Source organism: Macaca thibetana, chromosome 10 (genome assembly GCF_024542745.1).
Source record: "Macaca thibetana thibetana isolate TM-01 chromosome 10, ASM2454274v1, whole genome shotgun sequence".
Classification (NCBI taxonomy): Eukaryota; Metazoa; Chordata; class Mammalia; order Primates; family Cercopithecidae; genus Macaca; species Macaca thibetana.
The window spans coordinates 3,730,610-3,743,980 of NC_065587.1; the positions used below are offsets into that span (position 1 = coordinate 3,730,610).

Below are 13,371 nucleotides of genomic sequence, written 5' to 3' on the forward strand. Positions count from 1 at the left end.
TTTTCAGTTTTACATTCAAATCTGACCCCAGAACCAAAAAGCTGCCCAGAGCCATCCATCCTTCATATAGGAGTGTGGGGCCGGTCACCCACCCTTCTCTGCAGCTGGGCAAGAGGCTCCACGCAGGCCCTCTCAGCAGACAGGCAGGGCAGGTATGATGAACCAGACCATGACATGTATGGCCAAGAGGCACAGCCTTGACGGCCAGAGGGCAGGTTCTGTCTCCACCCACACACAGGCCTGGCAGGTATTCACAAGTATGCCTGACAGGACACCAAGTAAATCAGATCGGGGTGCCATGTGCCCACCACATACCTGTCCAGTTCTTAGCAGGCTGCCAGCGTGCCAGGCCCCCCTGTACAGGGTGTGGGATGCAGAGCCAAGTCTGGCACTGCCCTGGGTGCTTGCAACAGTGGCCCTGGGAAATGGCAGGGGTGCTTACAAGGGTGTGGCCAAGCGTACAAGGCACAGAGAGACAGGAGCCCCCATCTGAAACATACCAGGCAAGCCCTCAGGGGAAGGCCACTCCACGGATGAGACTGGGAAAACTCCACTTCCACCAATGCAGGCCCAGGCACCGCACTGCTGCAAAGCCAAGAGCGCTGCGACCAGAAGCACGACAGGCACATTGTAAGAATCACACAACTGCCTGGTGCTGGAGAGATGGTGAATGAGGCAGAATGGCCCCAAAGGAGAAGCTGTGGCCTGGATGAGTGGGGACTGAGCTTCAGTCCCAATTCTGCCACCTGCCAGCTGGGGAGCTCCACACCCTCCATTGGCCCGCACCCCAGGAGGGCAGCCTCTTGAGGCTCTGTCCCGCTCCTCTTTTTCCTCCTAATTCCCAGAGAAGCCCACCAGTGTCCTGGACGTGCCTCTGCCTCAGGGGCCTCACCTTTCTGAGCACACTCGGAGGGCTGCTTGAGAAAACTGCATCTCTGAGTATTCATGACAAACGAAACCACCTTAGAAACATGAACTTTTCTATAATAATGCTCGTAAAGACCAAGGGAACACAGGCCTGCTTCCAACATTAAGCCAAGTGTGTAATCTGCAATATAAAAAGGCAGCGGGTCTCAGGAGAGGCCATGACTGAGCCCAGCCAAACACACCACATGTTTTATCATCACAACCCAGGGTGATGCACAATGAGAAACTGTCTCTCCACTCCAAGAATAACAAGATTGATGTCTGCATCATATTGACTCTCAGGACTCAGAAATTCAAATGAGGAAATAACTTTTATTTATTAGGACTGGCTCATTTCTTTTCCTCTTTCCCAGAAGCACGACAAACCACAGCCATAAAGCATTAGCAAGTGTTTCTGGATTGACAGATCAAACCACAGGATGATTAATGGACAGAGTCTCATTTAAAAGGAAAGAATGGAAGTGGCAGGGCTGGATCCTCTCCCGCTGGCCCGAGGGAAGGGTTTCCCGTTTTAACTTTGACTGTAAAAGCAAAGAGCCTAAAAGCGGGCGCCCACCCCAGAGTGGGGACGACTTGGGAAGACTGAAAGGGCTTGTGCTGCTGCAGAAGCTCAGTGGCTCAGGTGGCTGGGAGGGCACAGTGGGGAGAGAGGGGCCTGCACTTCCACCAAAAAGCAACTGAGGACAGGCAGGGAGCAGCTGAGAGTCACTCCCGCTGGGGGGTCTGACTGCTGACCCGTCTGCACGCCTCCCAAGCACAAACGTCTTTTCCTTGGCCACAGCAGCACAGGCTGTAAGGTGGGTATCTGTATCCACCTGTAAGGCTGTAAGGTGGGTATCTGGCCATGCTCTGCGTAAGCTCCTGGGGGGGTGAAACAAGCTAACAGGTGCGGAATGTGGATGACAGTGATGGGCGCATGTGGACTCTTAATACGTGGAAATGACTGTGGTTGTATTTTTTCTCCAGTGGTATGGGAGGTGGGTTACTAAAATTACTTTTCAGTTGCCCATTAAAAAGAAATAAGCACAGGTATGGGGTAAAATATTTCCAGCTAGGCCTATCACTTTAAGTTCGACAATCTTATGAAATGTTTATACTCTTAGGTTCGCAGAAATGGAATTATTGGGCCGTCTAAGTATACTCAAAATAACAGGGAAAGAGAAACAACTTCCACGAACAGCCCGGAACCACCAGGTCAGCTCCGCTCCATCCAAACAACAGGGAACTGCCTGGAACCGTCGAGTCAGCTCCGCTCCATCCGAACAACAGGGTTTTGCTCCAGCAATGACAGGGAGGTGCAATTCAGATGCACTTGCACGCCAAGACTCACGTTCGTCCATCCTGACATGTGCAACACTGAGGCTACAGCCGAGGCCCGACCGAGAGGACATGGCAGTGGAAGCACGTTCCATTAAGATTCCGCTGCTCCGGAGAGCCATCGAGCCAGCACTCAGTCTGGACTCTGGGAGGGACGACTTTCCATCTGCACCACTCACACTAAAACGAAGTTGGTTTTTGAGATTGTCTGGATCGTGTTTAAAACAAAAATATATGTGAACCTGCAGACTCTGCTGACACTCTTTCAGTTTGGTCTATGTATGCCAGATCTCACTTGGAAATTTAGCCAAATGAATTCCTCTAAAAACTTGCTTTTGCAAACTTTTGTTGTATTATTAGATTTTGCAATAGAAGTTATTTTAACAATGTACAATATAATTAGCCACTTAATGTTATTAAGAAAATTTATGAGCCATTGTGGTTGAAAAACAGTCCCAAATGATATTTATTAACTATCCAGGACTAAAAATAGGAACCTATTGCCTCAGTGAACCACATTTAAAAAAATGTAGAGTCACAAATAATATGTCTAATTACGTATTAAACTAATTCTCGCCTTCACCTTTTGAATTTCTAAACTCTTTACCTCATGTATCATTTTAATTATTTTTCCAGTTCATTCCCAGGGAAACTGGCTGATGGGGAATTAATTAATGGGTCCAATAAAGAGGCTGCCAGCATTGTTCTACCACAATCTGCACCCTGGCCTCATTTGCATGTCTCCTTTTATTCTAAACAATAGCACTGCTGAGATTTCAGCATGAAATTGTTAGCTCATTTAAAAGGACACAATCATATCCATTTCCACAGATATTCATCAATTATCACATTTTACTGCAACATGAATCCATGAATAGAGCAACCACTAGAGTTTCTGGCCCCAGGGTTTTAGAGAAACTACAGATATTTAAATATTATATGGCATATTCCACTTGATGAGATGATTCTGGATTATTTCAGGTCCACAGAAAGATCTTATACGAAAAGCAGGTGCTCTACGGTGCTGCAAGTCGCGACATTAAAGTCCACACCAGAATAGCTGCCTTCATCTTCTGACATCTCACATCCTGTGGGACTGCCACACGGACTTCAGAGAAAGAAACGTGACTTCCTTTGGTGACACCGGCTCTCCTGATGGCCAGCAGCGTCAAGGACGCCTGCTTTCCACCCAATGATGCTGGCAGAGAGGGAGGGAGGGCACTGGGGGCAACGGCTCCTCTCCCCTGACAGTGGTGCCATGGACGGGTGGCTACCCCAGTGAAGGGTCTGGCCAGAGTGGGGAGCCTGGCACCCACATGGGCACCCAGACTTCTGCCCACAGCATCTCCGCTGCTGGCCTCCAAAAGTGAACACCAGCCGGGTGACTAGACACTGCCCGTGGCCAGACAGCGGAGCCCCTCTCCCTAACTCTCCGTGCCGAGCGCTTTTGCTGACTCTGGTCGAGGTATGTCTACTCCCTGCCCCTCCCAATTGAAGGCTCCCCCAGAGCAGGGGACGGTGCTCACTGGTCTGTTATGTCCAGCATGCAGCACTAGAACACATGGAGTCCAAATGTTCAAAGAGGCACTCAAAGCATCGTCCATGAACAGATGATGGTCAACAGACAAGTGTGTGTTCCAGAGGCCTTCAGGCACCTGAAGAGGGCCGCTCAGCGGGGAAAGTACTGAGCAAAGCACAGTTCTGTGAGTTCACGTATGCACGCTCAAGTGTGTGTGTGTGTACGCGCACAAGCGTGGTCTTAATCTGTTTCAAGTTATTAAATACATGACGATGGTCCCTCCCCGAGGCTTTGGCATCCAGCCCCAGGCATCTCCGCCTGTTCTGATTCCTGACACCACTCGCACCGACCCTGCTGAGCCCGACACAACAGGAGAGCCCGGGACAGACACGCCCAGATGCTCTGAGCACGGCATCTTTCAACAGGACAGCCCGGGGGCAGACACGCCCAGCCGCTCTGAGCACGGCATCTTTCAACAGGACAGCCTGTGGTGGATACGCCCAGTCGCTCTAAGCAAGGCATCTTTCAACAGGAAAGCCTGGGGCGGACACGCCCAGACGCTCTGAGCACGGCATCTTTGGAGCTGGCGCCTCCTTTACTTGTTGCACAGATCAGAAGGGAGTTCTCTGTGGATGTACAAGGAGCATCGTTGCAAAGGGTGGAAGGCCCACCTCTGTCCTTTTGTGTGCTAATGCCCATCTCTTTGTGCACCCTGGCTTTCCTCCTGAGCAGTCGCCCCTTCATTATCAGGATGAATACAGGAGGCAGGATTTATTAAACTACAAACAATGCCTGAAAGAGCTTGTGCTGGAGCTTACAATGGTTCTCTTCTGCCTCTAAAGGCCTGGAAGGAGAGACAGGGTCTTACTCTGTTGCCCAGGCTGGAGTGCAGTGGCACCATCTCGGCTCACTGCAACCTTCACCTCCCGGGTTCAAGTGATTCTCGTGCCTCAGCCTCCTGAGTAGCTGGGTTTATAGGCACGTAGCACCACACTTTACTAATTTTTGTATTTTTAGTAGAGATGGGGTTTCACCATGTTGGCCAGGGTGGTCTCGAACTCCTGACCTCAAATGATCCATCCGTCTCAGCCTCCCAAAGTGCTGGGATTACAGATGTGAGTCACCGCACCTGGCCAAAATGAGTCTTTTAAAAGGACTGGTATCAGGCAAACCAGGCCAGGCACAGGCAACAGAGTCTGTGTGGTTTCAAACCTTTTTAACAGGCACACCCCATTCAAGACAGGATTTGCAATGACCTATCCAGACACCAGCCCTAGAGCTGCATTAAAATACAGATGTGGAAGGGGCCAAGGGAGGAGAGCAGAGATACAAGTATGCCAGGGGGTTGAGCACAGTTCATGGGGGGCCTGGGGTTTTCTTGATGCCCAAGGCAGATGAGTTTCAAAGAGGCTGGCTGCCTGGGCAAGCGCTGCCTCCCGAGTTGCTGAGTGCCAAGGTACAGGGAACTGTGGGACACAGCTGGCCAGCACTCTGTTAACACCGTGCTTTGCCTTGCATGGGAATACCTTAGAGTGGACACACGGCCAGGCTGTGCTTCCCAGCCTCCCTCTGTACGTGCTCGCTCCCTCACGAAGGGATGCAGAGGGACAGGTGCCCTCCAGAGAAGCGTCTCTTCCATGGGGCTGAGCCATGATATACTGTGCACGCTTGGGCGGCCAAAGCTTGGCCCGACCTCCCCTGACTCGAGCATCCCCTCATATGCCCTCTAGTCCCGCACGTACGTCCCGGCACGCCACCAGCATTCCGAAGAACCCCCCTCATGGGTGCCGCCCACTTCGGGATTCAGGCAGCAGCACATCCTCCTGCATGAGCACCAGGTGGCTTTGCCATTGTTTGTGTGAATTTTAAGATGCTTTTCCTTTTCAACAAAGTCAGCTTTTTAAGAAGTGCCTGTGAGTCGTACCCATATGCCTTGGTTTATCTAGTCCCAGCAGCTTAGTTCCCAAAATGCTCCTGGCATGTTGCAATGCAAAGTGTTTCGATGACATCAATCACCTTCCCTAATGGCCCTTGATAAATGTGTTTCTTTCCACCAGCTTGTTTAATACAAGCCTTTCTATATCTCACATGACGCAAAGGACGATGTGACTCAGAGGAGGGCTCTTTTCCTGGATCCACGTGTCCAGCTGTCTGCTGGGCATGGGCACCAGTGTCCCCAAGGTCCACTCACTCAGTGTGTTCCCAGGGGGACACTGCATTTCTCCTAGATCCTCCTTCCTTCCCACCCCACGCACAGCTGGACACGGGGGGAGCTGAGGAACTCAGAGCAGGATTCACGAAGTGGCCGTGGAACCCACGTCTCCTCACCTAAGGACCTGAAGTCACTCATTTGAAACAAAACAAAACACAACACTGAAAACCAGCTGCTTCTAGGCCTTAGAACTTTGTGGCTTCCTCAAATCAGAAGGGAAAACTGAGGATGTGATCCCGCAGGTCTTCCCGCAATCCAACCAACCAACCCAGTCCCCACTGAAAGGCCTGCTAAGTCTCCGTGGAGACCCACAGCAAAAAAAAAAAAAAAAAAAAAAATCTTTAATAATACTTGCTTCTCAACTCTCCCCCAAGGGCAGGCAGGGGACAGGCAGGGAGCCAGGTCTGCCCCCAAGAGAAGCAGGTCCAGGAGTGTCCAGCCACAGGGGAGGCTGGTGGGAGGGTCCTGAGCCCTGCCCCGTGGAGAAAGGCTACCGCCTGCACAGAGCCTACCTGTGAGATTGCAACTCTCGGAACTTCGCTTTTCCCTAATGTTAGTGAGGAACCAAAAAGAACTACAAAATAACCTTAATTTATAATTGAGATTCCTGTTGTTTAAAAAAAAAAAAAAAAAAAGGCTTAGGCCAGGCGCAGTGGCTCACACTTGTAATCCCAGCACTTTGGGAGGCCAGGGTGGGCAGATCACGAGGTCAGGAGATCAAGACCATCCTGGCTAACACGGTAAAAGCCCATCTCTAATAAAAATACAAAAGAATTAGCTGGGCGTGATGGCGGGCACCTGTAATCCCAGCTACTCAGGAGGCTGAGGCAGGATAATCGCTTGAACCTGGGGGGCGGAGTTTGCAGTGAGCCAAGATCGCACCACTGCACTCCAGCCTAGGTGACAGAGTGAGACTCTGTCTCAAAAAGTAAACAAATAAAATAAAATAAATAATAAAAAAATTTTAAAAAGCTTGATACATCCTTTAGAAACTGCCTCTTTATAATGACAATGATTAAAGTGTACAATCCATTTCTCAAAAAGACTGTCAACTACAGAGAAGAAATTAAAGACACTTGGAGAGTTAACCTTTATTCTTTGTGAAATTTAATTAAAAGCAGCACATTCCTGACACCGTAATGGGCCGGCGATCCTGAGTATGACAGAAGACAGGAGGTGCTCAGCGTTTATGAATACCTAAACGCCCCTAGGATTCCTTCTAAATCATCTGGTCCTGCGTTATGGTGACAGCAACAGTCACCACAGAGCCCTGCTAGGCCCTGAGGAGGACAAGGGGGCAGTGCTGAGCACGGCTGGGCAGGGCCAGGCCCAGCTTGGCCTTAAAGCCACGTTGAATGATAGTTCATTCTCAGCAGTAAGAAATGGAGTAACTTCTTCCTGAAAATGTACTACCGTCTCTGTACTTAAATAAAATGCCATTGGGTAAATGGATCAGACGGAACCATTTAATCCTCCCTGACATTAACCACACTGAGCTGAACAGCTCAATCTGCAGAGATGTACAACAGGGATTCTGGTTTTCTAATTCTGTGTTTGCTGAAGCACACGTGGCCTCCCGCGGACAAACCTGCCCAGCTTTGAGCAGCATGACCGCCCGGCACCGCTGCCCGGGAACCACACAGCCGCACTGGCCTGTTCCGCTGCTGGGCGGGAGAGGAGGGCCAGTCCACCGTAGAGACAGCACGGGTGCCAGCAGCAGCTCCCCGGCAACGCCAACGCATCGGCCCTGCTCCACGAGGACCTGTCCATGGTGAGTGGATCTGTGTCCCCCAAGCCCCAGTCCTGGTGGTTCCTGTGAATGTGACCTCACTGGAAAACAGGGCATGCGAAGATGCAGTTCAGAGGAGGTTGCACTGGAGTAAGGTGGGCCTTGATCCAATGATGTATGTCCTCGCGGGAAGAGGAAAATGGCCCTGATCCAACAATGGGTGTCCTCGCGGGAAGAGGAAAATGTGGACACAGCCACACAACGGGAGAAGGCCACGTGGCGACAGAGGCAGAGACTGGAGTGAGGCTGCCATGAGTCAGGAATGCCCAGGATGGCTGGCAACACATGGGGGTGGGAAGCGGAAGCATAGGGCAGATTCTCCTTCGAAGCTTCCAGAGCGAAACAGCCCTGCCCATACCCCAATTCCAGAACTCTCAGGCCTGCAAGCCCTCAGCATGTGGCACCTGGCAGCTCTAGGACACGGATACTCCATGCGAGTGACAGCCCATTCCTGACGTTCTCCACCTCCTCAGGTGTGTCTGGAGGGGCACCCAGGCTCACCCTCAACACAGTGCTCCCCAAATATTCCCGAACTCCCAGCAGGCACGAGGCTGGTGGTGCCCGGGCCTTGTACCACAATGGCCAGGCTCAGTGTGCCCTGGTGCACACCCCCTGCAGTCTCTCTGCAGGCTGTCCTCTCCGTCACCCAGACGAGGCCTGGCTTCCACCCACGGGGCTCCGGGACATGGCCGGGCCTAACTTCCACCTCCCTGGCTTTCCACAAGCGTTTCACAGGCTGTGTGAGCCCACAGTGGGCAGACCTCTCAGAGGCAGGAGGAGAGCGGTACGGATCGTGTGGAGTCCAAGGAGGGAGCAGCTAAGCTTGCACTCCAGGATGCCAGGGGACAAGATGAGGATGAAGAACGCCAGTTGGAGGTCCACGCTGGCCCTGAGACGCCACCACTGTCATGAGCGCTACTTTAGAGTAAGGGACCTGAGAATTGGAGAAAGAAACTCCACCCACCAAGGCCACAGACCTAGGGAGGCGCGGGGCCACAGGGTGCCCTCGCCTGCACCACATGGGGGCTGAGCCTGGCTCCGGGGTGGGGGCCACCATCACCCCACTGTACATGGTCAGACACCCCATGGCCTTTCTGCTAGCAAACAGGAGGCATCGGGAGCTGAGTCTAGGCCAGTCAAACTGCAAGCCGTCATCATTTCTGATACCGCACAGCCTCTAACTAGTGCCTAACAGAATCACATATTAAGGATGTATAAAGTGGCCCATGAAAGGCAAAGACAAGAAAGCTGAACAATTAGAACCTTCCAGCCACTGGAGTCACTCTCAACCAAAGACAGTGCTGGCGGGAGGTCACATGGCAGGATGGGGGTGGGGCCCTCCCTGGCTTTGCACCCCCGCGTCGTCCCCTGCCCCAGAAGGAACGCCCCCCGATCACAAAGCAGGCCCGGGCTGAATGCTGAGAGGTCAGAACGGAGCTGATTAAACTGCATTTGCATATGTATTCCCGTTTTTCAATATTCAAGAAATAAAAACGTGTGAAACCCTTTTAATAACTTAGACTTAATTCACACTGAGCTATGCCTTTGTGTGAGGTCGCTTGCTTTGTTGGTGTGAGGGAGCAAATGCACGCCCTCTGGAGAGCTAGCTTCTGCCGACCGTGATATCCAGTATCAATATCCCACACCCGATTCCGGCCCATGGGGGGCTGGGGCTCAACTCTGACAGGCTGCTCGGCTGCCAAGGTTTTCTCAAGTAGAAACTGGTGGAGACAGAACAGAGGCTTCCCAGCCTGGGACAGGGCAGGTTGTTTAATGTGATGAGGATGAGGACAAAATCCTGCTCATCTGGGGCCCCCCAGAACGGGGGAAAAGAGGGGGCAAATGCCCGGAAAAGAGGGGGTGATTAAATGGATCAGGGCCCTGGACCCAATGGGACTGTATCTTACAGCAAGTTCACAAATTGTCAGGAAGAAATTCAAGTTTGTTTCATCTCAACCTGATGATTTAACTGAAAAACCATTCTCAGAAAGAGCATTACCCTTATTATCTCGAATGCTCCCTTCAATGATACCAGGGTAAATCCACACACGCTCCCCTTGGGCCCACAGATAGGGGACCCCGGGACACCCTAATTTCAGATGCAAAGCCCGCAGCTGGGCGGCTCCTCCCGCCACACGCCTGCCGCCTCCCTGCACAGGGTGCCGGTGGCCAGAGCACTGGAAAGAAGCGTGTGGAGCCTCCTCCTTCTGGGGTCAGAACAAAGCAGCTCACACAGCCCCCGGCCCCAGGTGAGGGGCCAGCTGTCACAGGCAGGCGCTCAGGGGCAGCTGCGGAGTGCTGGTCTGCAAGGAGCCCCACTGTCAAAGAAGCACGCAGGCTAAACAGCCCCAAGGAACGCTCGGTGTCACAGCCTCTGGGAAGAAACCTGCACTCGGGTACACTCGGGTATTGCCGCAGAGGGAGAGAAACACTGACTCCCAGAAGCCCTGTCTCCAGAAAGCTGAGGGGCCCAAAGGGCTCCAGACAGGCTTCTGGCCACAGGCAGGGGCATGGTCTGGCTCTGATCCCAGGCTTCAGGGCCTCAGGGCCTCTGGGTGCTGGCTGAGACGTGGCAGAGAGGCGGTTCCATCTGTGGAAGGCAGACATCCGGCATGTGAGTCGGGCTCCTTACCTCCACGACAGGACAAGAGACACAATGCACCGATCCTGCAGGCACCGCACCCTTCACTGTGGCCTGCCGGAAAACTGCCGGAAAGGAACCCACGTGTGACCCCGCCACGCGAAGGGCAGCCCTGGTGTGTGGGCGTGAGTGCAGTCAGAGGGGCGGTCGCACACTCACTGAGTCCTACCATGTGCAGGCCCCAAGGACACCCTCCCTGGTCTCAGAGCGGGTACGGATGGGGGACAGGAGGTCATTCCAACAGGAGGAACAGGAGATGACGCTAACAGGAAGAGAGGTGAAGAAGAGGGACGATCACACGAGGCAGGAGCTGCTGGTGCCACGGCTTTGGGCCTCTCCTCCCGCATGCTCGGCCGAAAGCTTGCTACTGCTCCACGCTTGCCACTGCTCCACCAGGAGGGGAGTCCACATCCCCCCATGATTCTGGGTGGGCCTTCATGGAAGTGGCCCGGCACAGCGGAAGTGATGCTCTGTGACCTCCAAGGCTAGGCCATTAACGAGCCAAGCACTTTCACCTTGTTCTCAAATTCAGCCACCATGCTGTGAGGAAGCTCAAGCAGCCCATGGAGAGGCCCATATCGAGAAGAGTGGGGGCTTCCAGTCCCCAGCCCTGGCTGAGCTCTCTGCTGAGCCAGCACCAACTTGCCAGACAGCTGAGCGAGCCATTTTCCAACCTAGGGGTTCTCTAGCCCCCAGGATAGGCCACCCAGTCCAGCCATCCCCACTGAACCCTGCACAAACCGCGTATCTGTGAGCCAAACCATTGTTATTTTAAGTCCTTAGGTTTGGAGTGACTTGCTTAATCCAGATGAACTTGCGGGTTGCCCAGGTTATCCATGAGTGGCGGGTGGTGGCAAAGATCAACCATTCCAAGCAAAGGAAGAAGACTGGCACACAGGACCCTACTCCACAGACTCCTAGGCCACCACGTGCAATGAGGTAGCGTGGTCCTGCATCTGGGAAAAAGCCTGAAGGTGAGAAACAGCAGTGAGCGCAGGAACATGGAAACAGGCAGAAGGTGGCACGATGATGACCCCAGAGGAAGGAGGCCATCTGAAGGCAGGCACGGTGGAGAAACAGGATGGGCAGTTCCAGGTGTAGGAGCAGCAGGACTCGGTGGCGGACAGACAGAAGGAAGAGTCTAGGCCAAGGGCCTCAGCCCTGGCTGAAGAATCACTGGGGCTCAGGAGCCACAGATGCTTGGATCCCACCCCCAGAGATCCCAATCTAATGGGGCATTGGTAGTAAAACCACCCCGGGTGGTTCCAACGTGCAGCCAAGGCTGAGCGTGACCAGTCTAGTGTGGGGGGCCAGGGCTAGTGGCTGTCACTAAGGGCCACCCAGCAGGAGTGGTCTGAGGGTAGGTGAAGAGGCTCCCTTAGGACTCGAGAGGTCTGTGCTGCCTGTGGGCCCTGAGGCTTCTCTCCTCACCCACTTCCTAAGGTCGACCAGAGACTGTACTCATTTTCCTACTCTTTTCCACCCAAAGCTGCACCTATGACTGCAGTTTATGTCGTGACAGCAATAGAAATCACTACGGCGCTTATGCTAGAGGAACCACCATGCACTGTATTTTGGAATAAAACAGAAAGAAACACACGGACATTGGGTCAGGACAAAGGAAGCAACACCAAAGGCTTTGTCCAGACAGCCACGTGCTGCTTCCGACCTGACTGTAAAGCCAGCAGGCCCAGCCCTCATCCTCCCTCGCGCCACAGAGAATGGACCTCAGACTTCAGACACGAGCAGGTGTCCAAATCCCCAAGAGCACACAGACTGCCGGGACACCCAGAGCTTCCAACTCAGGAGGCCTGGGTAGGGCCTGAGAATGTGCTTTTCTAGCAAGTTTCCAGGTGATGCCGAGGCTGCTGGTCCAGGGTCCACACTGCCGGAACTCTGGGAAAACATTCCACGTTCTGACTGATCTTGTCACACTGTCTTTTTTTGTTTTTTGAGACAGAGTCTTGCTCTGTCACCCAGGATGGAGTACACCGGAGCGATCTGGGCTCACCGCAACCTCTGCCTCCCAGCTTCAAGCAATCCTCCTGCTTCAGCCTTTGGAGTAGCTGGGATCACAGGCCTGTGCCACCACGCCCAGCTAATGTTTGTATTGTTAGTAGAGATGGGGTTTTGCCACGTTGGCCAGACTGGTCTCGAACTCCGGACCTCAAGTGATCCGCTGGCCTCAGCTTCCCAAAGTGCTGGGATTACAGGCATGAGCCACCACACCCTTGTCACACTTTCTAACCTCGAGACAGGGAGGAAACAGATGAACTTTTAAGGAAAGAATCCTTTACGATGACAAACCACTCCACTACACAAAGACACAAGCCACCGACAATGCAAACTCCTGGCTAAATCTCAAGATGACTGTGGAGACTGAAAGAAGTCAGGTGAAAAGGGGCATATGCTGGAGCCCAGCTTGTCTAGGGCTACAGAAGAGACAAAGCACCGCAAATATGTTTAGGACTGTGTAGGGAAGCTGCGGTGAGGGATCGGAAGCCACCCTTGGATCTGCGCTCGAAGCTTCTGTGAGAGCTGCTGGTGGAGCGAGGGCTCCGCCAAGTGCTGGTGGCTGAGGATGAGCAGGACAGGACGTCCCCTCTCGAGGGAATCCCAGAACCGTGGAACCAAGCAGGGACCATGACCAAGGCAGAGGAGAGAGTGAGGGGAAGAGGAAGAGGCCCTGCACATCTGGGCATCTCTGGGAGAGCAAGCCAGTTCCTGAATCTGTCCCAGGGAAAGCATCTGAGCACCTTCACAGAAGACCATAGTGAGGGCACCGAGGAAGACAGTGTGGCTCAACCTTTCCAGGAGGTTGCGTGCGAGTGGTTCCGGTGGTCATCTTGAATGACCCCGAGTGTCATTCCGGGGCTCCAAATGTATCTTAAGTGGGCAAAGACAAGGGCCCTGACGATAAAATATAAATGACCACCTGCCTTTTGCAACCACCCTGATGATGGGAG

The 13,371-nt window shown here is 53.1% G+C and overlaps 2 protein-coding genes across 4 annotated transcripts in view; one reads left to right on the forward strand and one right to left on the reverse strand.

Annotated features, from left to right (window-relative positions):
- Positions 1-13,371, reverse strand: part of TBC1D22A (TBC1 domain family member 22A) — a 417,738-nt gene that overhangs the window by 94,811 nt on the left and 309,556 nt on the right. The window lies entirely within an intron of this gene.
- The window catches only part of CERK (ceramide kinase), a 461,681-nt gene that overhangs the window by 59,150 nt on the left and 389,160 nt on the right, over positions 1-13,371 (forward strand). The window lies entirely within an intron of this gene.